Source organism: Pristiophorus japonicus, chromosome 19 (genome assembly GCF_044704955.1).
Source record: "Pristiophorus japonicus isolate sPriJap1 chromosome 19, sPriJap1.hap1, whole genome shotgun sequence".
Lineage (NCBI taxonomy): Eukaryota > Metazoa > Chordata > Chondrichthyes > Pristiophoridae > Pristiophorus > Pristiophorus japonicus.
The window spans coordinates 48,457,229-48,478,854 of record NC_091995.1 but is presented as its reverse complement, the minus strand read 5'-3'; the positions used below and the strand labels follow the sequence as shown (position 1 = coordinate 48,478,854).

Genomic DNA, 21,626 nt, shown 5'->3' with positions numbered 1-21,626 from the left:
TCTGCCCTCCACTTTTCCTCATCTCCTTTCTGTCTTTTGTTTTTGCCTCCTTTTTGTTTCCCTCTATCTCCCTGCATTGGTTCCCATCCCCCTGCCATATTAGTTTAACTCCTCCCCAACAGTAGAAATTGACAAATGTGATGGCTGGGAATCAAACCCAGGTCAACTGCTTGGAAGGCAACCATGCTTACCACTGCACCACCATGACACAACTGAAAGGCAACTTTGATAAACCGCACAGTAATCCTGCAGCTTTTTCTGAAGCAGTTTTTGTTCCTTCTGATGCAATTCGACAGATTTGATGAAATGTAACATCACATGTAATGCAAGATAGACAGATAAAAGAAAGCATCGAAGGAACCAGCTAAAAACTGCAATATTTTGGTGACAATAAAATTAATTCCAGATTCACACAATGTATGTCAAGTGTCAAGTGGGGATTCCTTCAACATTCTTCCCATTTTGTCAGCCTCTGCCCACTTAGGGAGCAATTCCCCAGAATTTAACTGGAAATGACTCACTTATGTTGTTGAGGAATTTGAAACACTGCTGCTTGACTTGCAGGGCCTGAGCCCAGCTCCGACATTGATGTCTTTGGTGATTGACAACTCATAGTATGAGTTCAGGTCGCACTGGTGCCAGTACATTTATGACAGTTTGATGACACGCAGACTTTGCATTGCAAGCATTTGTGCATGACCCTTTGAAAACAGGTTGCTCAACAAAATCCTTGAGATGTTGCTGTAAGAACTGCTTGCAACCAGAGGCATCAGAAGTTGATTTCATCCTCAAGTGGAAATGACAAATGTGATGGCTGGGAATCAAACCCAGGTCAACTGCTTGGAAGGCAACCATGCTTACCACTGCACCACCATCACACAACTGAAAGCAAGTTTTGATAAACCGCACAGTAATCCTGCAGCTTTTTCTGAAGCCGTTTTTGTTCCTTCTGATGCAATTCGACAGATTTGATGAAATGTAACATCACATGTAATGCAAGATAGACAGATAAAAGAAAGCATCGAAGGAACCAGCTAAAAATTGCCATATTTTGGTCACAATTAAATGAATTCCAGATTCACACAATGTATGTCAAGTGTCAGCTGGGGATTCCTTCAACATTCTTCCCATCTTGTCTGCCTCTGCCCTCTCAGGGAGCAAATCCCCAGAATTTAACTGGAAATGACTCACTGATGTTGTTAAAGAATTTGGAACACTGTTGCTTGACTTGCAGGGCCTGAGCCCAGCTCCGACATTGATGTCTTTGGTGATTGACAACTCATAGTATGAATTCAGGTAGCACTGGTGCCAGTACATCATGACAGTTTGATGACACGCAGACTTTGCTTTGCAAGCATTTGTGCATGACCCTTTGAAAACAGGTTGCTCAACAAAATCCTTGAGATGCTGCTGTAAGAACTGCTTGCAACCAGAGGCATCAGAAGTTCATTTCAACCTCAAGTAGAAATTGACAAATGTGATGGCTGCGAATCGAAACCAGGTCAACTGTTTAGAAGGCAACCATGCTTACCACTGCACCACCATCACACAACTAAAAAGCAGCTTTGATAAACCGCACAGTAATCCTGCAGCTTTTTCTGAAGCCGTTTTTGTTCCTTCTGATGCAATTCGACAGATTTGATGAAATGTAACATCACATGTAATGCAAGATAGACAGATAAAAGAAAGCATCGAAGGAACCAGCTAAAAACTGCAATATTTTGGTGACAATAAAATTAATTCCAGATTCACACAATGTATGTCAAGTGTCAAGTGGGGATTCCTTCAACATTCTTCCCATTTTGTCTGCCTCTGCCCACTCAAGGAGCAATTCCCCAGAATTTAACTGGAAATGACTCACTTATGTTGTTGAGGAATTTGAAACACTGCTGCTTGACTTGCAGGGCCTGAGCCCAGCTCCGACATAGATGTCTTTGGTGATTGACAACTCATAGTATGAGTTCAGGTCGCACTGGTGCCAGTACATTATGACAGTTTGATGACACGCAGACTTTGCATTGCAAGCATTTGTGCATGACCCTTTGAAAACAGGTTGCTCAACAAAATCCTTGAGATGCTGCAAGAACTGCTTGCAACCAGAGGCATCAGAAGTTGATTTCATCTTTAAGTAGAAATGACATGGCTGGGAATCGAACCCAGGTCAACTGCTTGGAAGGCAACCATGCTTACCACTGCACCACCATGACACAACTGAAAAGCAACCTTGATAAACCGCACAGTAATCCTGCAGCTTTTTCTGAAGCAGTTTTTGTTCCTTCTGATGCAATTCGACAGATTTGATGAAATGTAACATCACATGTAATGCAAGATAGACAGATAAAAGAAAGCATCGAAGGAACCAGCTAAAAACTGCAATATTTTGGTGACAATAAAATTAATTCCAGATTCACACAATGTATGTCAAGTGTCAAGTGGGGATTCCTTCAACATTCTTCCCATTTTGTCAGCCTCTGCCCACTTAAGGAGCAATTCCCCAGAATTTAACTGGAAATGACTCACTTATGTTGTTGAGGAATTTGAAACACTGCTGCTTGACTTGCAGGGCCTGAGCCCAGCTCCGACATTGATGTCTTTGGTGATTGACAACTCAAAGTATGAGTTCAGGTCGCACTGGTGCCAGTACATTTATGACAGTTTGATGACACGCAGACTTTGCATTGCAAGCATTTGTGCATGACCCTTTGAAAACAGGTTGCTCAACAAAATCCTTGAGATGCTGCAAGAACTGCTTGCAACCAGAGGCATCAGAAGTTGATTTCATCTTTAAGTAGAAATGACATGGCTGGGAATCGAACCCAGGTCAACTGCTTGAAAGGCAACCATGCTTACCACTGCACCACCATCACACAACTGAAAAGCAACTTTGATAAACCGCACAGTAATCCTGCAGCTTTTTCTGAAGCCGTTTTTGTTCCTTCTGATGCAATTCGACAGATTTAATGAAATGTAACATCACATGGAATGCAAGATAGACAGATAAAAGAAAGCATCGAAGGAACCAGCTAAAGATTGCAATATTTTGGTCACAATTAAATGAATTCCAGATTCACACAATGTATGTCAAGTGTCAGCTGGGGATTCCTTCAACATTCTTCCCATCTTGTCTGCCTCTGCCCTCTCAGGGAGCAATTCCCCAGAATTTAACTGGAAATGACTCACTGATGTTGTTAAAGAATTTGGAACACTGCTGCTTGACTTGCAGGACCTGAGCCCAGCTCCGACATTGATGTCTTTGGACACTGACAGCTCATACTACGAATTCGGGTAGCACTGTCGCCCATACATTATGACAGATTGATGACACATGGACTTTGCATTGCAAGAATTTGTACATGACCCTTTGAAAACAGGTTGCTCAACAAAATCCTTGAGATGTTGCTATAAGAACTGCTTTCAACCAGAGGATCATTTCATCCTCAATTAAAAATGACAAATGTAATGGCTGGGAATCAAACCCAGGTCAACTGCTAGAAAAGCAACCATGCTTACCACTGCACCACCATCACACAACTGAAAAGCAACTTTGATAAACCGCACAGTAATCCTGCAGCTTTTTCTGAAGCAGTTTTTGTTCCTTCTGATGCAATTCGACAGATTTGATGAAATGTAACATCACATGTAATGCAAGATAGACAGATAAAAGAAAGCATCGAAGGAACCAGCTAAAAATTGCAATATTTTGGTGACAATAAAATGAATTCCAGATTCACACAATGTATGTCAAGTGTCAAGTGGGGATTCCTTCAACATTCTTCCCATTTTGTGTGCCTCTGCCCACTCAGGGAGCAATTCCCCAGAATTGAACTGGAAATGACTCACTTATGTTGTTGAGGAATTTGAAACACTGCTGCTTGACTTGCAGGGCCTGAGCCCAGCTCCGACATTGATGTATTTGGTGATTGACAACTCATAGTATGAATTCAGGTAGCACTGGTGCCAGCACATTATGACAGTTTGATGACACGCAGACTTTGCATTGCAAGCATTTGTGCATGACCCTTTAAAAACAGGTTGCTCAACAAAAATCCTTGAGATGCTGCTGTAAGAACTGCTTGCAACCAGAGGCATCAGAAGTTCATTTCAACCTCAAGTAGAAATTGACAAATGTGATGGCTGGGAATCGAACCCAGGTCAACTGCTTGGAAGGCAACCATGCTTACCACTGCACCACCATCACACAACTGAAAAGCAACTTTGATAAACCGCACAGTAATCCTGCAGCTTTTTCTGAAGCCGTTTTTGTTCCTTCTGATGCAATTCGACAGATTTAATGAAATGTAACATCACATGGAATGCAAGATAGACAGATAAAAGAAAGCATCGAAGGAACCAGCTAAAGATTGCAATATTTTGGTCACAATTAAATGAATTCCAGATTCACACAATGTATGTCAAGTGTCAGCTGGGGATTCCTTCAACATTCTTCCCATCTTGTCTGCCTCTGCCCTCTCAGGGAGCAATTCCCCAGAATTTAACTGGAAATGACTCACTGATGTTGTTAAAGAATTTGGAACACTGCTGCTTGACTTGCAGGACCTGAGCCCAGCTCCGACATTGATGTCTTTGGACACTGACAGCTCATACTACGAATTCGGGTAGCACTGTCGCCCATACATTATGACAGATTGATGACACATGGACTTTGCATTGCAAGAATTTGTACATGACCCTTTGAAAACAGGTTGCTCAACAAAATCCTTGAGATGTTGCTATAAGAACTGCTTTCAACCAGAGGATCATTTCATCCTCAATTAAAAATTACAAATGTAATGGCTGGGAATCAAACCCAGGTCAACTGCTTGAAAGGCAACCATACTTACCACTGCACCACCATCACACAACTGAAAAGCAACTTTGATAAACCGCACAGTAATCCTGCAGCTTTTTCTGAAGCAGTTTTTGTTCCTTCTGATGCAATTCGACAGATTTGATGAAATGTAACATCACATGTAATGCAAGATAGACAGATAAAAGAAAGCATCGAAGGAACCAGCTAAAAACTGCAATATTTTGGTGACAATAAAATTAATTCCAGATTCACACAATGTATGTCAAGTGTCAAGTGGGGATTCCTTCAACATTCTTCCCATTTTGTCTGCCTCTGCCCACTCAAGGAGCAATTCCCCAGAATTTAACTGGAAATGACTCACTTATGTTGTTGAGGAATTTGAAACACTGCTGCTTGACTTGCAGGGCCTGAGCCCAGCTCCGACATAGATGTCTTTGGTGATTGACAACTCATAGTATGAGTTCAGGTCGCACTGGTGCCAGTGCATTATGACAGTTTGATGACACGCAACTTTGCATTGCAAGCATTTGTGCATGACCCTTTGAAAACAGGTTGCTCAACAAAATCCTTGAGATGCTGCAAGAACTGCTTGCAACCAGAGGCATCAGAAGTTGATTTCATCTTTAAGTAGAAATGACATGGCTGGGAATCGAACCCAGGTCAACTGCTTGGAAGGCAACCATGCTTACCACTGCACCACCATGACACAACTGAAAAGCAACTTTGATAAACCGCACAGTAATCCTGCAGCTTTTTCTGAAGCAGTTTTTGTTCCTTCTGATGCAATTCGACAGATTTGATGAAATGTAACATCACATGTAATGCAAGATAGACAGATAAAAGAAAGCATCGAAGGAACCAGCTAAAAACTGCAATATTTTGGTGACAATAAAATTAATTCCAGATTCACACAATGTATGTCAAGTGTCAAGTGGGGATTCCTTCAACATTCTTCCCATTTTGTCAGCCTCTGCCCACTTAAGGAGCAATTCCCCAGAATTGAACTGGAAATGACTCACTTATGTTGTTGAGGAATTTGAAACACTGCTGCTTGACTTGCAGGGCCTGAGCCCAGCTCCAACATTGATGTCTTTGGTGATTGACAACTCATAGTATGAGTTCAGGTCGCACTGGTGCCAGTACATTTATGACAGTTTGATGACACGCAGACTTTGCATTGCAAGCATTTGTGCATGACCCTTTGAAAACAGGTTGCTCAACAAAATCCTTGAGATGCTGCAAGAACTGCTTGCAACCAGAGGCATCAGAAGTTGATTTCATCTTTAAGTAGAAATGACATGGCTGGGAATCGAACCCAGGTCAACTGCTTGGAAAGCAACCATGCTTACCACTGCACCACCATGACACAACTGAAAAGCAACTTTGATAAACCGCACAGTAATCCTGCAGCTTTTTCTGAAGCAGTTTTTGTTCCTTCTGATGCAATTCGACAGATTTGATGAAATGTAACATCACATGTAATGCAAGATAGACAGATAAAAGAAAGCATCGAAGGAACCAGCTAAAAACTGCAATATTTTGGTGACAATAAAATTAATTCCAGATTCACACAATGTATGTCAAGTGTCAAGTGGGGATTCCTTCAACATTCTTCCCATTTTGTCAGCCTCTGCCCACTTAAGGAGCAATTCCCCAGAATTTAACTGGAAATGACTCACTTATGTTGTTGAGGAATTTGAAACACTGCTGCTTGACTTGCAGGGCCTGAGCCCAGCTCCGACATTGATGTCTTTGGTGATTGACAACTCATAGTATGAGTTCAGGTCGCACTGGTGCCAGTACATTTATGACAGTTTGATGACACGCAGACTTTGCATTGCAAGCATTTGTGCATGACCCTTTGAAAACAGGTTGCTCAACAAAATCCTTGAGATGTTGCTGTAAGAACTGCTTGCAACCAGAGGCATCAGAAGTTGATTTCATCCTCAAGTGGAAATGACAAATGTGATATCTGGGAATCAAACCCAGGTCAACTGCTTGGAAGGCAACCATGCTTACCACTGCACCACCATCACACAACTGGAAAGCAACTTTGATAAACCGCACAGTAATCCTGCAGCTTTTTCTGAAGCCGTTTTTGTTCCTTCTGATGCAATTCGACAGATTTAATGAAATGTAACATCACATGGAATGCAAGATAGACAGATAAAAGAAAGCATCGAAGGAACCAGCTAAAGATTGCAATATTTTGGTCACAATTAAATGAATTCCAGATTCACACAATGTATGTCAAGTGTCAGCTGGGGATTCCTTCAACATTCTTCCCATCTTGTCTGCCTCTGCCCTCTCAGGGAGCAATTCCCCAGAATTTAACTGGAAATGACTCACTGATGTTGTTAAAGAATTTGGAACACTGCTGCTTGACTTGCAGGACCTGAGCCCAGCTCCGACATTGATGTCTTTGGACACTGACAGCTCATACTACGAATTCGGGTAGCACTGTCGCCCATACATTATGACAGATTGATGACACATGGACTTTGCATTGCAAGAATTTGTACATGACCCTTTGAAAACAGGTTGCTCAACAAAATCCTTGAGATGTTGCTATAAGAACTGCTTTCAACCAGAGGATCATTTCATCCTCAATTAAAAATGACAAATGTAATGGCTGGGAATCAAACCCAGGTCAACTGCTTGAAAGGCAACCATGCTTACCACTGCACCACCATCACACAACTGAAAAGCAACTTTGATAAACCGCACAGTAATCCTGCAGCTTTTTCTGAAGCAGTTTTTGTTCCTTCTGATGCAATTCGACAGATTTGATGAAATGTAACATCACATGTAATGCAAGATAGACAGATAAAAGAAAGCATCGAAGGAACCAGCTAAAAATTGCAATATTTTGGTGACAATAAAATGAATTCCAGATTCACACAATGTATGTCAAGTGTCAAGTGGGGATTCCTTCAACATTCTTCCCATTTTGTGTGCCTCTGCCCACTCAGGGAGCAATTCCCCAGAATTGAACTGGAAATGACTCACTTATGTTGTTGAGGAATTTGAAACACTGCTGCTTGACTTGCAGGGCCTGAGCCCAGCTCCGACATTGATGTATTTGGTGATTGACAACTCATAGTATGAATTCAGGTAGCACTGGTGCCAGCACATTATGACAGTTTGATGACACGCAGACTTTGCATTGCAAGCATTTGTGCATGACCCTTTAAAAACAGGTTGCTCAACAAAAATCCTTGAGATGCTGCTGTAAGAACTGCTTGCAACCAGAGGCATCAGAAGTTCATTTCAACCTCAAGTAGAAATTGACAAATGTGATGGCTGGGAATCGAACCCAGGTCAACTGCTTGGAAGGCAACCATGCTTACCACTGCACCACCATCACACAACTGAAAAGCAACTTTGATAAACCGCACAGTAATCCTGCAGCTTTTTCTGAAGCCGTTTTTGTTCCTTCTGATGCAATTCGACAGATTTAATGAAATGTAACATCACATGGAATGCAAGATAGACAGATAAAAGAAAGCATCGAAGGAACCAGCTAAAGATTGCAATATTTTGGTCACAATTAAATGAATTCCAGATTCACACAATGTATGTCAAGTGTCAGCTGGGGATTCCTTCAACATTCTTCCCATCTTGTCTGCCTCTGCCCTCTCAGGGAGCAATTCCCCAGAATTTAACTGGAAATGACTCACTGATGTTGTTAAAGAATTTGGAACACTGCTGCTTGACTTGCAGGACCTGAGCCCAGCTCCGACATTGATGTCTTTGGACACTGACAGCTCATACTACGAATTCGGGTAGCACTGTCGCCCATACATTATGACAGATTGATGACACATGGACTTTGCATTGCAAGAATTTGTACATGACCCTTTGAAAACAGGTTGCTCAACAAAATCCTTGAGATGTTGCTGTAAGAACTGCTTTCAACCAGAGGATCATTTCATCCTCAATTAAAAATGACAAATGTAATGGCTGGGAATCAAACCCAGGTCAACTGCTAGAAAAGCAACCATGCTTACCACTGCACCACCATCACACAACTGAAAAGCAACTTTGATAAACCGCACAGTAATCCTGCAGCTTTTTCTGAAGCAGTTTTTGTTCCTTCTGATGCAATTCGACAGATTTGATGAAATGTAACATCACATGTAATGCAAGATAGACAGATAAAAGAAAGCATCGAAGGAACCAGCTAAAAATTGCAATATTTTGGTGACAATAAAATGAATTCCAGATTCACACAATGTATGTCAAGTGTCAAGTGGGGATTCCTTCAACATTCTTCCCATTTTGTGTGCCTCTGCCCACTCAGGGAGCAATTCCCCAGAATTGAACTGGAAATGACTCACTTATGTTGTTGAGGAATTTGAAACACTGCTGCTTGACTTGCAGGGCCTGAGCCCAGCTCCGACATTGATGTATTTGGTGATTGACAACTCATAGTATGAATTCAGGTAGCACTGGTGCCAGCACATTATGACAGTTTGATGACACGCAGACTTTGCATTGCAAGCATTTGTGCATGACCCTTTAAAAACAGGTTGCTCAACAAAAATCCTTGAGATGCTGCTGTAAGAACTGCTTGCAACCAGAGGCATCAGAAGTTCATTTCAACCTCAAGTAGAAATTGACAAATGTGATGGCTGGGAATCGAACCCAGGTCAACTGCTTGGAAGGCAACCATGCTTACCACTGCACCACCATCACACAACTGAAAAGCAACTTTGATAAACCGCACAGTAATCCTGCAGCTTTTTCTGAAGCCGTTTTTGTTCCTTCTGATGCAATTCGACAGATTTAATGAAATGTAACATCACATGGAATGCAAGATAGACAGATAAAAGAAAGCATCGAAGGAACCAGCTAAAGATTGCAATATTTTGGTCACAATTAAATGAATTCCAGATTCACACAATGTATGTCAAGTGTCAGCTGGGGATTCCTTCAACATTCTTCCCATCTTGTCTGCCTCTGCCCTCTCAGGGAGCAATTCCCCAGAATTTAACTGGAAATGACTCACTGATGTTGTTAAAGAATTTGGAACACTGCTGCTTGACTTGCAGGACCTGAGCCCAGCTCCGACATTGATGTCTTTGGACACTGACAGCTCATACTACGAATTCGGGTAGCACTGTCGCCCATACATTATGACAGATTGATGACACATGGACTTTGCATTGCAAGAATTTGTACATGACCCTTTGAAAACAGGTTGCTCAACAAAATCCTTGAGATGTTGCTATAAGAACTGCTTTCAACCAGAGGATCATTTCATCCTCAATTAAAAATGACAAATGTAATGGCTGGGAATCAAACCCAGGTCAACTGCTAGAAAAGCAACCATGCTTACCACTGCACCACCATCACACAACTGAAAAGCAACTTTGATAAACCGCACAGTAATCCTGCAGCTTTTTCTGAAGCAGTTTTTGTTCCTTCTGATGCAATTCGACAGATTTGATGAAATGTAACATCACATGTAATGCAAGATAGACAGATAAAAGAAAGCATCGAAGGAACCAGCTAAAAATTGCAATATTTTGGTGACAATAAAATGAATTCCAGATTCACACAATGTATGTCAAGTGTCAAGTGGGGATTCCTTCAACATTCTTCCCATTTTGTGTGCCTCTGCCCACTCAGGGAGCAATTCCCCAGAATTGAACTGGAAATGACTCACTTATGTTGTTGAGGAATTTGAAACACTGCTGCTTGACTTGCAGGGCCTGAGCCCAGCTCCGACATTGATGTATTTGGTGATTGACAACTCATAGTATGAATTCAGGTAGCACTGGTGCCAGCACATTATGACAGTTTGATGACACGCAGACTTTGCATTGCAAGCATTTGTGCATGACCCTTTAAAAACAGGTTGCTCAACAAAAATCCTTGAGATGCTGCTGTAAGAACTGCTTGCAACCAGAGGCATCAGAAGTTCATTTCAACCTCAAGTAGAAATTGACAAAAGTGATGGCTGGGAATCAAACCCAGGTCAACTGCTTGGAAGGCAACCATGCTTACCACTGCACCACCATCACACAACTGAAAAGCAACTTTGATAAACCGCACAGTAATCCTGCAGCTTTTTCTGAAGCCGTTTTTGTTCCTTCTGATGCAATTCGACAGATTTAATGAAATGTAACATCACATGGAATGCAAGATAGACAGATAAAAGAAAGCATCGAAGGAACCAGCTAAAGATTGCAATATTTTGGTCACAATTAAATGAATTCCAGATTCACACAATGTATGTCAAGTGTCAGCTGGGGATTCCTTCAACATTCTTCCCATCTTGTCTGCCTCTGCCCTCTCAGGGAGCAATTCCCCAGAATTTAACTGGAAATGACTCACTGATGTTGTTAAAGAATTTGGAACACTGCTGCTTGACTTGCAGGACCTGAGCCCAGCTCCGACATTGATGTCTTTGGACACTGACAGCTCATACTACGAATTCGGGTAGCACTGTCGCCCATACATTATGCCAGATTGATGACACATGGACTTTGCATTGCAAGAATTTGTACATGACCCTTTGAAAACAGGTTGCTCAACAAAATCCTTGAGATGTTGCGAAAAGAACTGCTTTCAACCAGAGGATCATTTCATCCTCAATTAAAAATGACAAATGTAATGGCTGGGAATCAAACCCAGGTCAACTGCTTGAAAGGCAACCATGCTTACCACTGCACCACCATCACACAACTGAAAAGCAACTTTGATAAACCGCACAGTAATCCTGCAGCTTTTTCTGAAGCAGTTTTTGTTCCTTCTGATGCAATTCGACAGATTTGATGAAATGTAACATCACATGTAATGCAAGATAGACAGATAAAAGAAAGCATCGAAGGAACCAGCTAAAAATTGCAATATTTTGGTGACAATAAAATGAATTCCAGATTCACACAATGTATGTCAAGTGTCAAGTGGGGATTCCTTCAACATTCTTCCCATTTTGTGTGCCTCTGCCCACTCAGGGAGCAATTCCCCAGAATTGAACTGGAAATGACTCACTTATGTTGTTGAGGAATTTGAAACACTGCTGCTTGACTTGCAGGGCCTGAGCCCAGCTCCGACATTGATGTATTTGGTGATTGACAACTCATAGTATGAATTCAGGTAGCACTGGTGCCAGCACATTATGACAGTTTGATGACACGCAGACTTTGCATTGCAAGCATTTGTGCATGACCCTTTAAAAACAGGTTGCTCAACAAAAATCCTTGAGATGCTGCTGTAAGAACTGCTTGCAACCAGAGGCATCAGAAGTTCATTTCAACCTCAAGTAGAAATTGACAAATGTGATGGCTGGGAATCGAACCCAGGTCAACTGCTTGGAAGGCAACCATGCTTACCACTGCACCACCATCACACAACTGAAAAGCAACTTTGATAAACCGCACAGTAATCCTGCAGCTTTTTCTGAAGCCGTTTTTGTTCCTTCTGATGCAATTCGACAGATTTAATGAAATGTAACATCACATGGAATGCAAGATAGACAGATAAAAGAAAGCATCGAAGGAACCAGCTAAAGATTGCAATATTTTGGTCACAATTAAATGAATTCCAGATTCACACAATGTATGTCAAGTGTCAGCTGGGGATTCCTTCAACATTCTTCCCATCTTGTCTGCCTCTGCCCTCTCAGGGAGCAATTCCCCAGAATTTAACTGGAAATGACTCACTGATGTTGTTAAAGAATTTGGAACACTGCTGCTTGACTTGCAGGACCTGAGCCCAGCTCCGACATTGATGTCTTTGGACACTGTCGCCCATACATTATGCCAGATTGATGACACATGGACTTTGCATTGCAAGAATTTGTACATGACCCTTTGAAAACAGGTTGCTCAACAAAATCCTTGAGATGTTGCTATAAGAACTGCTTTCAACCAGAGGATCATTTCATCCTCAATTAAAAATGACAAATGTAATGGCTGGGAATCAAACCCAGGTCAACTGCTAGAAAAGCAACCATGCTTACCACTGCACCACCATCACACAACTGAAAAGCAACTTTGATAAACCGCACAGTAATCCTGCAGCTTTTTCTGAAGCAGTTTTTGTTCCTTCTGATGCAATTCGACAGATTTGATGAAATGTAACATCACATGTAATGCAAGATAGACAGATAAAAGAAAGCATCGAAGGAACCAGCTAAAAATTGCAATATTTTGGTGACAATAAAATGAATTCCAGATTCACACAATGTATGTCAAGTGTCAAGTGGGGATTCCTTCAACATTCTTCCCATTTTGTGTGCCTCTGCCCACTCAGGGAGCAATTCCCCAGAATTGAACTGGAAATGACTCACTTATGTTGTTGAGGAATTTGAAACACTGCTGCTTGACTTGCAGGGCCTGAGCCCAGCTCCGACATTGATGTATTTGGTGATTGACAACTCATAGTATGAATTCAGGTAGCACTGGTGCCAGCACATTATGACACGCAGACTTTGCATTGCAAGCATTTGTGCATGACCCTTTAAAAACAGGTTGCTCAACAAAAATCCTTGAGATGCTGCTGTAAGAACTGCTTGCAACCAGAGGCATCAGAAGTTCATTTCAACCTCAAGTAGAAATTGACAAATGTGATGGCTGGGAATCGAACCCAGGTCAACTGCTTGGAAGGCAACCATGCTTACCACTGCACCACCATCACACAACTGAAAAGCAACTTTGATAAACCGCACAGTAATCCTGCAGCTTTTTCTGAAGCCGTTTTTGTTCCTTCTGATGCAATTCGACAGATTTAATGAAATGTAACATCACATGGAATGCAAGATAGACAGATAAAAGAAAGCATCGAAGGAACCAGCTAAAGATTGCAATATTTTGGTCACAATTAAATGAATTCCAGATTCACACAATGTATGTCAAGTGTCAGCTGGGGATTCCTTCAACATTCTTCCCATCTTGTCTGCCTCTGCCCTCTCAGGGAGCAATTCCCCAGAATTTAACTGGAAATGACTCACTGATGTTGTTAAAGAATTTGGAACACTGCTGCTTGACTTGCAGGACCTGAGCCCAGCTCCGACATTGATGTCTTTGGACACTGACAGCTCATACTACGAATTCGGGTAGCACTGTCGCCCATACATTATGACAGATTGATGACACATGGACTTTGCATTGCAAGAATTTGTACATGACCCTTTGAAAACAGGTTGCTCAACAAAATCCTTGAGATGTTGCTATAAGAACTGCTTTCAACCAGAGGATCATTTCATCCTCAATTAAAAATGACAAATGTAATGGCTGGGAATCAAACCCAGGTCAACTGCTAGAAAAGCAACCATGCTTACCACTGCACCACCATCACACAACTGAAAAGCAACTTTGATAAACCGCACAGTAATCCTGCAGCTTTTTCTGAAGCAGTTTTTGTTCCTTCTGATGCAATTCGACAGATTTGATGAAATGTAACATCACATGTAATGCAAGATAGACAGATAAAAGAAAGCATCGAAGGAACCAGCTAAAAATTGCAATATTTTGGTGACAATAAAATGAATTCCAGATTCACACAATGTATGTCAAGTGTCAAGTGGGGATTCCTTCAACATTCTTCCCATTTTGTGTGCCTCTGCCCACTCAGGGAGCAATTCCCCAGAATTGAACTGGAAATGACTCACTTATGTTGTTGAGGAATTTGAAACACTGCTGCTTGACTTGCAGGGCCTGAGCCCAGCTCCGACATTGATGTATTTGGTGATTGACAACTCATAGTATGAATTCAGGTAGCACTGGTGCCAGCACATTATGACACGCAGACTTTGCATTGCAAGCATTTGTGCATGACCCTTTAAAAACAGGTTGCTCAACAAAAATCCTTGAGATGCTGCTGTAAGAACTGCTTGCAACCAGAGGCATCAGAAGTTCATTTCAACCTCAAGTAGAAATTGACAAATGTGATGGCTGGGAATCGAACCCAGGTCAACTGCTTGGAAGGCAACCATGCTTACCACTGCACCACCATCACACAACTGAAAAGCAACTTTGATAAACCGCACAGTAATCCTGCAGCTTTTTCTGAAGCCGTTTTTGTTCCTTCTGATGCAATTCGACAGATTTAATGAAATGTAACATCACATGGAATGCAAGATAGACAGATAAAAGAAAGCATCGAAGGAACCAGCTAAAGATTGCAATATTTTGGTCACAATTAAATGAATTCCAGATTCACACAATGTATGTCAAGTGTCAGCTGGGGATTCCTTCAACATTCTTCCCATCTTGTCTGCCTCTGCCCTCTCAGGGAGCAATTCCCCAGAATTTAACTGGAAATGACTCACTGATGTTGTTAAAGAATTTGGAACACTGCTGCTTGACTTGCAGGACCTGAGCCCAGCTCCGACATTGATGTCTTTGGACACTGACAGCTCATACTACGAATTCGGGTAGCACTGTCGCCCATACATTATGACAGATTGATGACACATGGACTTTGCATTGCAAGAATTTGTACATGACCCTTTGAAAACAGGTTGCTCAACAAAATCCTTGAGATGTTGCTATAAGAACTGCTTTCAACCAGAGGATCATTTCATCCTCAATTAAAAATGACAAATGTAATGGCTGGGAATCAAACCCAGGTCAACTGCTAGAAAAGCAACCATGCTTACCACTGCACCACCATCACACAACTGAAAAGCAACTTTGATAAACCGCACAGTAATCCTGCAGCTTTTTCTGAAGCAGTTTTTGTTCCTTCTGATGCAATTCGACAGATTTGATGAAATGTAACATCACATGTAATGCAAGATAGACAGATAAAAGAAAGCATCGAAGGAACCAGCTAAAAATTGCAATATTTTGGTGACAATAAAATGAATTCCAGATTCACACAATGTATGTCAAGTGTCAAGTGGGGATTCCTTCAACATTCTTCCCATTTTGTGTGCCTCTGCCCACTCAGGGAGCAATTCCCCAGAATTGAACTGGAAATGACTCACTTATGTTGTTGAGGAATTTGAAACACTGCTGCTTGACTTGCAGGGCCTGAGCCCAGCTCCGACATTGATGTATTTGGTGATTGACAACTCATAGTATGAATTCAGGTAGCACTGGTGCCAGCACATTATGACAGTTTGATGACACGCAGACTTTGCATTGCAAGCATTTGTGCATGACCCTTTAAAAACAGGTTGCTCAACAAAAATCCTTGAGATGCTGCTGTAAGAACTGCTTGCAACCAGAGGCATCAGAAGTTCATTTCAACCTCAAGTAGAAATTGACAAAAGTGATGGATGGGAATCAAACCCAGGTCAACTGCTTGGAAGGCAACCATGCTTACCACTGCACCACCATCACACAACTGAAAAGCAACTTTGATAAACCGCACAGTAATCCTGCAGCTTTTTCTGAAGCCGTTTTTGTTCCTTCTGATGCAATTCGACAGATTTAATGAAATGTAACATCACATGGAATGCAAGATAGACAGATAAAAGAAAGCATCGAAGGAACCAGCTAAAGATTGCAATATTTTGGTCACAATTAAATGAATTCCAGATTCACACAATGTATGTCAAGTGTCAGCTGGGGATTCCTTCAACATTCTTCCCATCTTGTCTGCCTCTGCCCTCTCAGGGAGCAATTCCCCAGAATTTAACTGGAAATGACTCACTGATGTTGTTAAAGAATTTGGAACACTGCTGCTTGACTTGCAGGACCTGAGCCCAGCTCCGACATTGATGTCTTTGGACACTGACAGCTCATACTACGAATTCGGGTAGCACTGTCGCCCATACATTATGCCAGATTGATGACACATGGACTTTGCATTGCAAGAATTTGTACATGACCCTTTGAAAACAGGTTGCTCAACAAAATCCTTGAGATGTTGCGAAAAGAACTGCTTTCAACCAGAGGATCATTTCATCCTCAATTAAAAATGACAAATGTAATGGCTGGGAATCAAACCCAGGTCAACTGCTTGAAAGGCAACCATGCTTACCACTGCACCACCATCACACAACTGAAAAGCAACTTTGATAAACCGCACAGTAATCCTGCAGCTTTTTCTGAAGCAGTTTTTGTTCCTTCTGATGCAATTCGACAGATTTGATGAAATGTAACATCACATGTAATGCAAGATAGACAGATAAAAGAAAGCATCGAAGGAACCAGCTAAAAACTGCAATATTTTGGTGACAATAAAATGAATTCCAGATTCACACAATGTATGTCAAGTGTCAAGTGGGGATTCCTTCAACATTCTTCACATTTTGTGTGCCTCTGCCCACTCAGGGAGCAATTCCCCAGAATTGAACTGGAAATGACTCACTTATGTTGTTGAGGAATTTGAAACACTGCTGCTTGACTTGCAGGGCCTGAGCCCAGCTCCGACATTGATGTATTTGGTGATTGACAACTCATAGTATGAATTCAGGTAGCACTGGTGCCAGCACATTATGACAGTTTGATGACACGCAGACTTTGCATTGCAAGCATTTGTGCATGACCCTTTAAAAACAGGTTGCTCAACAAAAATCCTTGAGATGCTGCTGTAAGAACTGCTTGCAACCAGAGGCATCAGAAGTTCATTTCAACCTCAAGTAGAAATTGACAAATGTGATGGCTGGGAATCGAACCCAGGTCAACTGCTTGGAAGGCAACCATGCTTACCACTGCACCACCATCACACAACTGAAAAGCAACTTTGATAAACCGCACAGTAATCCTGCAGCTTTTTCTGAAGCCGTTTTTGTTCCTTCTGATGCAATTCGACAGATTTAATGAAATGTAACATCACATGGAATGCAAGATAGACAGATAAAAGAAAGCATCGAAGGAACCAGCTAAAGATTGCAATATTTTGGTCACAATTAAATGAATTCCAGATTCACACAATGTATGTCAAGTGTCAGCTGGGGATTCCTTCAACATTCTTCCCATCTTGTCTGCCTCTGCCCTCTCAGGGAGCAATTCCCCAGAATTTAACTGGAAATGACTCACTGATGTTGTTAAAGAATTTGGAACACTGCTGCTTGACTTGCAGGACCTGAGCCCAGCTCCGACATTGATGTCTTTGGACACTGACAGCTCATACTACGAATTCGGGTAGCACTGTCGCCCATACATTATGACAGATTGATGACACATGGACTTTGCATTGCAAGAATTTGTACATGACCCTTTGAAAACAGGTTGCTCAACAAAATCCTTGAGATGTTGCTGTAAGAACTGCTTTCAACCAGAGGATCATTTCATCCTCAATTAAAAATGACAAATGTAATGGCTGGGAATCAAACCCAGGTCAACTGCTAGAAAAGCAACCATGCTTACCACTGCACCACCATCACACAACTGAAAAGCAACTTTGATAAACCGCACAGTAATCCTGCAGCTTTTTCTGAAGCAGTTTTTGTTCCTTCTGATGCAATTCGACAGATTTGATGAAATGTAACATCACATGTAATGCAAGATAGACAGATAAAAGAAAGCATCGAAGGAACCAGCTAAAAATTGCAATATTTTGGTGACAATAAAATGAATTCCAGATTCACACAATGTATGTCAAGTGTCAAGTGGGGATTCCTTCAACATTCTTCCCATTTTGTGTGCCTCTGCCCACTCAGGGAGCAATTCCCCAGAATTGAACTGGAAATGACTCACTTATGTTGTTGAGGAATTTGAAACACTGCTGCTTGACTTGCAGGGCCTGAGCCCAGCTCCGACATTGATGTATTTGGTGATTGACAACTCATAGTATGAATTCAGGTAGCACTGGTGCCAGCACATTATGACAGTTTGATGACACGCAGACTTTGCATTGCAAGCATTTGTGCATGACCCTTTAAAAACAGGTTGCTCAACAAAAATCCTTGAGATGCTGCTGTAAGAACTGCTTGCAACCAGAGGCATCAGAAGTTCATTTCAACCTCAAGTAGAAATTGACAAATGTGATGGCTGGGAATCGAACCCAGGTCAACTGCTTGGAAGGCAACCATGCTTACCACTGCACCACCATCACACAACTGAAAAGCAACTTTGATAAACCGCACAGTAATCCTGCAGCTTTTTCTGAAGCCGTTTTTGTTCCTTCTGATGCAATTCGACAGATTTAATGAAATGTAACATCACATGGAATGCAAGATAGACAGATAAAAGAAAGCATCGAAGGAACCAGCTAAAGATTGCAATATTTTGGTCACAATTAAATGAATTCCAGATTCACACAATGTATGTCAAGTGTCAGCTGGGGATTCCTTCAACATTCTTCCCATCTTGTCTGCCTCTGCCCTCTCAGGGAGCAATTCCCCAGAATTTAACTGGAAATGACTCACTGATGTTGTTAAAGAATTTGGAACACTGCTGCTTGACTTGCAGGACCTGAGCCCAGCTCCGACATTGATGTCTTTGGACACTGACAGCTCATACTACGAATTCGGGTAGCACTGTCGCCCATACATTATGACAGATTGATGACACATGGACTTTGCATTGCAAGAATTTGTACATGACCCTTTGAAAACAGGTTGCTCAACAAAATCCTTGAGATGTTGCTATAAGAACTGCTTTCAACCAGAGGATCATTTCATCCTCAATTAAAAATGACAAATGTAATGGCTGGGAATCAAACCCAGGTCAACTGCTAGAAAAGCAACCATGCTTACCACTGCACCACCATCACACAACTGAAAAGCAACTTTGATAAACCGCACAGTAATCCTGCAGCTTTTTCTGAAGCAGTTTTTGTTCCTTCTGATGCAATTCGACAGATTTGATGAAATGTAACATCACATGTAATGCAAGATAGACAGATAAAAGAAAGCATCGAAGGAACCAGCTAAAAATTGCAATATTTTGGTGACAATAAAATGAATTCCAGATTCACACAATGTATGTCAAGTGTCAAGTGGGGATTCCTTCAACATTCTTCCCATTTTGTGTGCCTCTGCCCACTCAGGGAGCAATTCCCCAGAATTGAACTGGAAATGACTCACTTATGTTGTTGAGGAATTTGAAACACTGCTGCTTGACTTGCAGGGCCTGAGCCCAGCTCCGACATTGATGTATTTGGTGATTGACAACTCATAGTATGAATTCAGGTAGCACTGGTGCCAGCACATTATGACACGCAGACTTTGCATTGCAAGCATTTGTGCATGACCCTTTAAAAACAGGTTGCTCAACAAAAATCCTTGAGATGCTGCTGTAAGAACTGCTTGCAACCAGAGGCATCAGAAGTTCATTTCAACCTCAAGTAGAAATTGACAAATGTGATGGCTGGGAATCGAACCCAGGTCAACTGCTTGGAAGGCAACCATGCTTACCACTGCACCACCATCACACAACTGAAAAGCAACTTTGATAAACCGCACAGTAATCCTGCAGCTTTTTCTGAAGCCGTTTTTGTTCCTTCTGATGCAATTCGACAGATTTAATGAAATGTAACATCACATGGAATGCAAGATAGACAGATAAAAGAAAGCATCGAAGGAACCAGCTAAAGATTGCAATATTTTGGTCACAATTAAATGAATTCCAGATTCACACAATGTATGTCAAGTGTCAGCTGGGGATTCCTTCAACATTCTTCCCATCTTGTCTGCCTCTGCCCTCTCAGGGAGCAATTCCCCAGAATTTAACTGGAAATGACTCACTGATGTTGTTAAAGAATTTGGAACACTGCTGCTTGACTTGCAGGACCTGAGCCCAGCTCCGACATTGATGTCTTTGGACACTGACAGCTCATACTACGAATTCGGGTAGCACTGTCGCCCATACATTATGACAGATTGATGACACATGGACTTTGCATTGCAAGAATTTGTACATGACCCTTTGAAAACAGGTTGCTCAACAAAATCCTTGAGATGTTGCTATAAGAACTGCTTTCAACCAGAGGATCATTTCATCCTCAATTAAAAATGACAAATGTAATGGCTGGGAATCAAACCCAGGTCAACTGCTAGAAAAGCAACCATGCTTACCACTGCACCACCATCACACAACTGAAAAGCAACTTTGATAAACCGCACAGTAATCCTGCAGCTTTTTCTGAAGCAGTTTTTGTTCCTTCTGATGCAATTCGACAGATTTGATGAAATGTAACATCACATGTAATGCAAGATAGACAGATAAAAGAAAGCATCGAAGGAACCAGCTAAAAACTGCAATATTTTGGTGACAATAAAATTAATTCCAGATTCACACAATGTATGTCAAGTGTCAAGTGGGGATTCCTTCAACATTCTTCCCATTTTGTCTGCCTCTGCCCACTCAAGGAGCAATTCCCCAGAATTTAACTGGAAATGACTCACTTATGTTGTTGAGGAATTTGAAACACTGCTGCTTGACTTGCAGGGCCTGAGCCCAGCTCCGACATAGATGTCTTTGGTGATTGACAACTCATAGTATGAGTTCAGGTCGCACTGGTGCCAGTGCATTATGACAGTTTGATGACACGCAACTTTGCATTGCAAGCATTTGTGCATGACCCTTTGAAAACAGGTTGCTCAACAAAATCCTTGAGATGCTGCAAGAACTGCTTGCAACCAGAGGCATCAGAAGTTGATTTCATCTTTAAGTAGAAATGACATGGCTGGGAATCGAACCCAGGTCAACTGCTTGGAAGGCAACCATGCTTACCACTGCACCACCATGACACAACTGAAAAGCAACTTTGATAAACCGCACAGTAATCCTGCAGCTTTTTCTGAAGCAGTTTTTGTTCCTTCTGATGCAATTCGACAGATTTGATGAAATGTAACATCACATGTAATGCAAGATAGACAGATAAAAGAAAGCATCGAAGGAACCAGCTAAAAACTGCAATATTTTGGTGACAATAAAATTAATTCCAGATTCACACAATGTATGTC

At 41.6% G+C, this 21,626-nt stretch overlaps 29 non-coding genes across 29 annotated transcripts; all 29 read right to left on the bottom strand.

Annotated features, from left to right (window-relative positions):
• Positions 1 to 806: 806 nt before the first annotated feature.
• Positions 807 to 878, bottom strand: trnag-ucc (transfer RNA glycine (anticodon UCC)). The gene has a single exon. It is a non-coding gene; the product is annotated as a tRNA-Gly (tRNA).
• A 1,257-nt stretch (positions 879 to 2,135) lies between these two features.
• On the bottom strand, positions 2,136 to 2,207 carry trnag-ucc (transfer RNA glycine (anticodon UCC)). Its single transcript has one exon. It is a non-coding gene; the product is annotated as a tRNA-Gly (tRNA).
• Positions 2,208 to 2,795: 588 nt separating this feature from the next.
• Positions 2,796 to 2,867, bottom strand: trnae-uuc (transfer RNA glutamic acid (anticodon UUC)). The gene has a single exon. It is a non-coding gene; the product is annotated as a tRNA-Glu (tRNA).
• A 588-nt stretch (positions 2,868 to 3,455) lies between these two features.
• trnae-uuc (transfer RNA glutamic acid (anticodon UUC)) lies at positions 3,456 to 3,527 on the bottom strand. Its single transcript has one exon. It is a non-coding gene; the product is annotated as a tRNA-Glu (tRNA).
• A 599-nt stretch (positions 3,528 to 4,126) lies between these two features.
• Positions 4,127 to 4,198, bottom strand: trnag-ucc (transfer RNA glycine (anticodon UCC)). Its single transcript has one exon. It is a non-coding gene; the product is annotated as a tRNA-Gly (tRNA).
• Positions 4,199 to 4,786: 588 nt separating this feature from the next.
• On the bottom strand, positions 4,787 to 4,858 carry trnae-uuc (transfer RNA glutamic acid (anticodon UUC)). The gene has a single exon. It is a non-coding gene; the product is annotated as a tRNA-Glu (tRNA).
• A 586-nt stretch (positions 4,859 to 5,444) lies between these two features.
• Positions 5,445 to 5,516, bottom strand: trnag-ucc (transfer RNA glycine (anticodon UCC)). Its single transcript has one exon. It is a non-coding gene; the product is annotated as a tRNA-Gly (tRNA).
• A 588-nt stretch (positions 5,517 to 6,104) lies between these two features.
• trnag-ucc (transfer RNA glycine (anticodon UCC)) lies at positions 6,105 to 6,176 on the bottom strand. Its single transcript has one exon. It is a non-coding gene; the product is annotated as a tRNA-Gly (tRNA).
• Positions 6,177 to 7,434: 1,258 nt separating this feature from the next.
• On the bottom strand, positions 7,435 to 7,506 carry trnae-uuc (transfer RNA glutamic acid (anticodon UUC)). The gene has a single exon. It is a non-coding gene; the product is annotated as a tRNA-Glu (tRNA).
• Positions 7,507 to 8,105: 599 nt separating this feature from the next.
• On the bottom strand, positions 8,106 to 8,177 carry trnag-ucc (transfer RNA glycine (anticodon UCC)). The gene has a single exon. It is a non-coding gene; the product is annotated as a tRNA-Gly (tRNA).
• Positions 8,178 to 8,765: 588 nt separating this feature from the next.
• On the bottom strand, positions 8,766 to 8,837 carry trnae-uuc (transfer RNA glutamic acid (anticodon UUC)). Its single transcript has one exon. It is a non-coding gene; the product is annotated as a tRNA-Glu (tRNA).
• A 599-nt stretch (positions 8,838 to 9,436) lies between these two features.
• trnag-ucc (transfer RNA glycine (anticodon UCC)) lies at positions 9,437 to 9,508 on the bottom strand. The gene has a single exon. It is a non-coding gene; the product is annotated as a tRNA-Gly (tRNA).
• Positions 9,509 to 10,096: 588 nt separating this feature from the next.
• Positions 10,097 to 10,168, bottom strand: trnae-uuc (transfer RNA glutamic acid (anticodon UUC)). The gene has a single exon. It is a non-coding gene; the product is annotated as a tRNA-Glu (tRNA).
• Positions 10,169 to 10,767: 599 nt separating this feature from the next.
• Positions 10,768 to 10,839, bottom strand: trnag-ucc (transfer RNA glycine (anticodon UCC)). Its single transcript has one exon. It is a non-coding gene; the product is annotated as a tRNA-Gly (tRNA).
• Positions 10,840 to 11,427: 588 nt separating this feature from the next.
• trnae-uuc (transfer RNA glutamic acid (anticodon UUC)) lies at positions 11,428 to 11,499 on the bottom strand. The gene has a single exon. It is a non-coding gene; the product is annotated as a tRNA-Glu (tRNA).
• Positions 11,500 to 12,098: 599 nt separating this feature from the next.
• Positions 12,099 to 12,170, bottom strand: trnag-ucc (transfer RNA glycine (anticodon UCC)). Its single transcript has one exon. It is a non-coding gene; the product is annotated as a tRNA-Gly (tRNA).
• A 557-nt stretch (positions 12,171 to 12,727) lies between these two features.
• trnae-uuc (transfer RNA glutamic acid (anticodon UUC)) lies at positions 12,728 to 12,799 on the bottom strand. The gene has a single exon. It is a non-coding gene; the product is annotated as a tRNA-Glu (tRNA).
• Positions 12,800 to 13,387: 588 nt separating this feature from the next.
• Positions 13,388 to 13,459, bottom strand: trnag-ucc (transfer RNA glycine (anticodon UCC)). The gene has a single exon. It is a non-coding gene; the product is annotated as a tRNA-Gly (tRNA).
• A 588-nt stretch (positions 13,460 to 14,047) lies between these two features.
• Positions 14,048 to 14,119, bottom strand: trnae-uuc (transfer RNA glutamic acid (anticodon UUC)). Its single transcript has one exon. It is a non-coding gene; the product is annotated as a tRNA-Glu (tRNA).
• Positions 14,120 to 14,707: 588 nt separating this feature from the next.
• On the bottom strand, positions 14,708 to 14,779 carry trnag-ucc (transfer RNA glycine (anticodon UCC)). The gene has a single exon. It is a non-coding gene; the product is annotated as a tRNA-Gly (tRNA).
• A 588-nt stretch (positions 14,780 to 15,367) lies between these two features.
• Positions 15,368 to 15,439, bottom strand: trnae-uuc (transfer RNA glutamic acid (anticodon UUC)). Its single transcript has one exon. It is a non-coding gene; the product is annotated as a tRNA-Glu (tRNA).
• Positions 15,440 to 16,698: 1,259 nt separating this feature from the next.
• trnae-uuc (transfer RNA glutamic acid (anticodon UUC)) lies at positions 16,699 to 16,770 on the bottom strand. The gene has a single exon. It is a non-coding gene; the product is annotated as a tRNA-Glu (tRNA).
• A 599-nt stretch (positions 16,771 to 17,369) lies between these two features.
• On the bottom strand, positions 17,370 to 17,441 carry trnag-ucc (transfer RNA glycine (anticodon UCC)). The gene has a single exon. It is a non-coding gene; the product is annotated as a tRNA-Gly (tRNA).
• A 588-nt stretch (positions 17,442 to 18,029) lies between these two features.
• On the bottom strand, positions 18,030 to 18,101 carry trnae-uuc (transfer RNA glutamic acid (anticodon UUC)). The gene has a single exon. It is a non-coding gene; the product is annotated as a tRNA-Glu (tRNA).
• Positions 18,102 to 18,700: 599 nt separating this feature from the next.
• trnag-ucc (transfer RNA glycine (anticodon UCC)) lies at positions 18,701 to 18,772 on the bottom strand. Its single transcript has one exon. It is a non-coding gene; the product is annotated as a tRNA-Gly (tRNA).
• Positions 18,773 to 19,360: 588 nt separating this feature from the next.
• trnae-uuc (transfer RNA glutamic acid (anticodon UUC)) lies at positions 19,361 to 19,432 on the bottom strand. The gene has a single exon. It is a non-coding gene; the product is annotated as a tRNA-Glu (tRNA).
• Positions 19,433 to 20,020: 588 nt separating this feature from the next.
• Positions 20,021 to 20,092, bottom strand: trnag-ucc (transfer RNA glycine (anticodon UCC)). The gene has a single exon. It is a non-coding gene; the product is annotated as a tRNA-Gly (tRNA).
• A 588-nt stretch (positions 20,093 to 20,680) lies between these two features.
• trnae-uuc (transfer RNA glutamic acid (anticodon UUC)) lies at positions 20,681 to 20,752 on the bottom strand. The gene has a single exon. It is a non-coding gene; the product is annotated as a tRNA-Glu (tRNA).
• A 586-nt stretch (positions 20,753 to 21,338) lies between these two features.
• trnag-ucc (transfer RNA glycine (anticodon UCC)) lies at positions 21,339 to 21,410 on the bottom strand. The gene has a single exon. It is a non-coding gene; the product is annotated as a tRNA-Gly (tRNA).
• Positions 21,411 to 21,626: the final 216 nt, after the last annotated feature.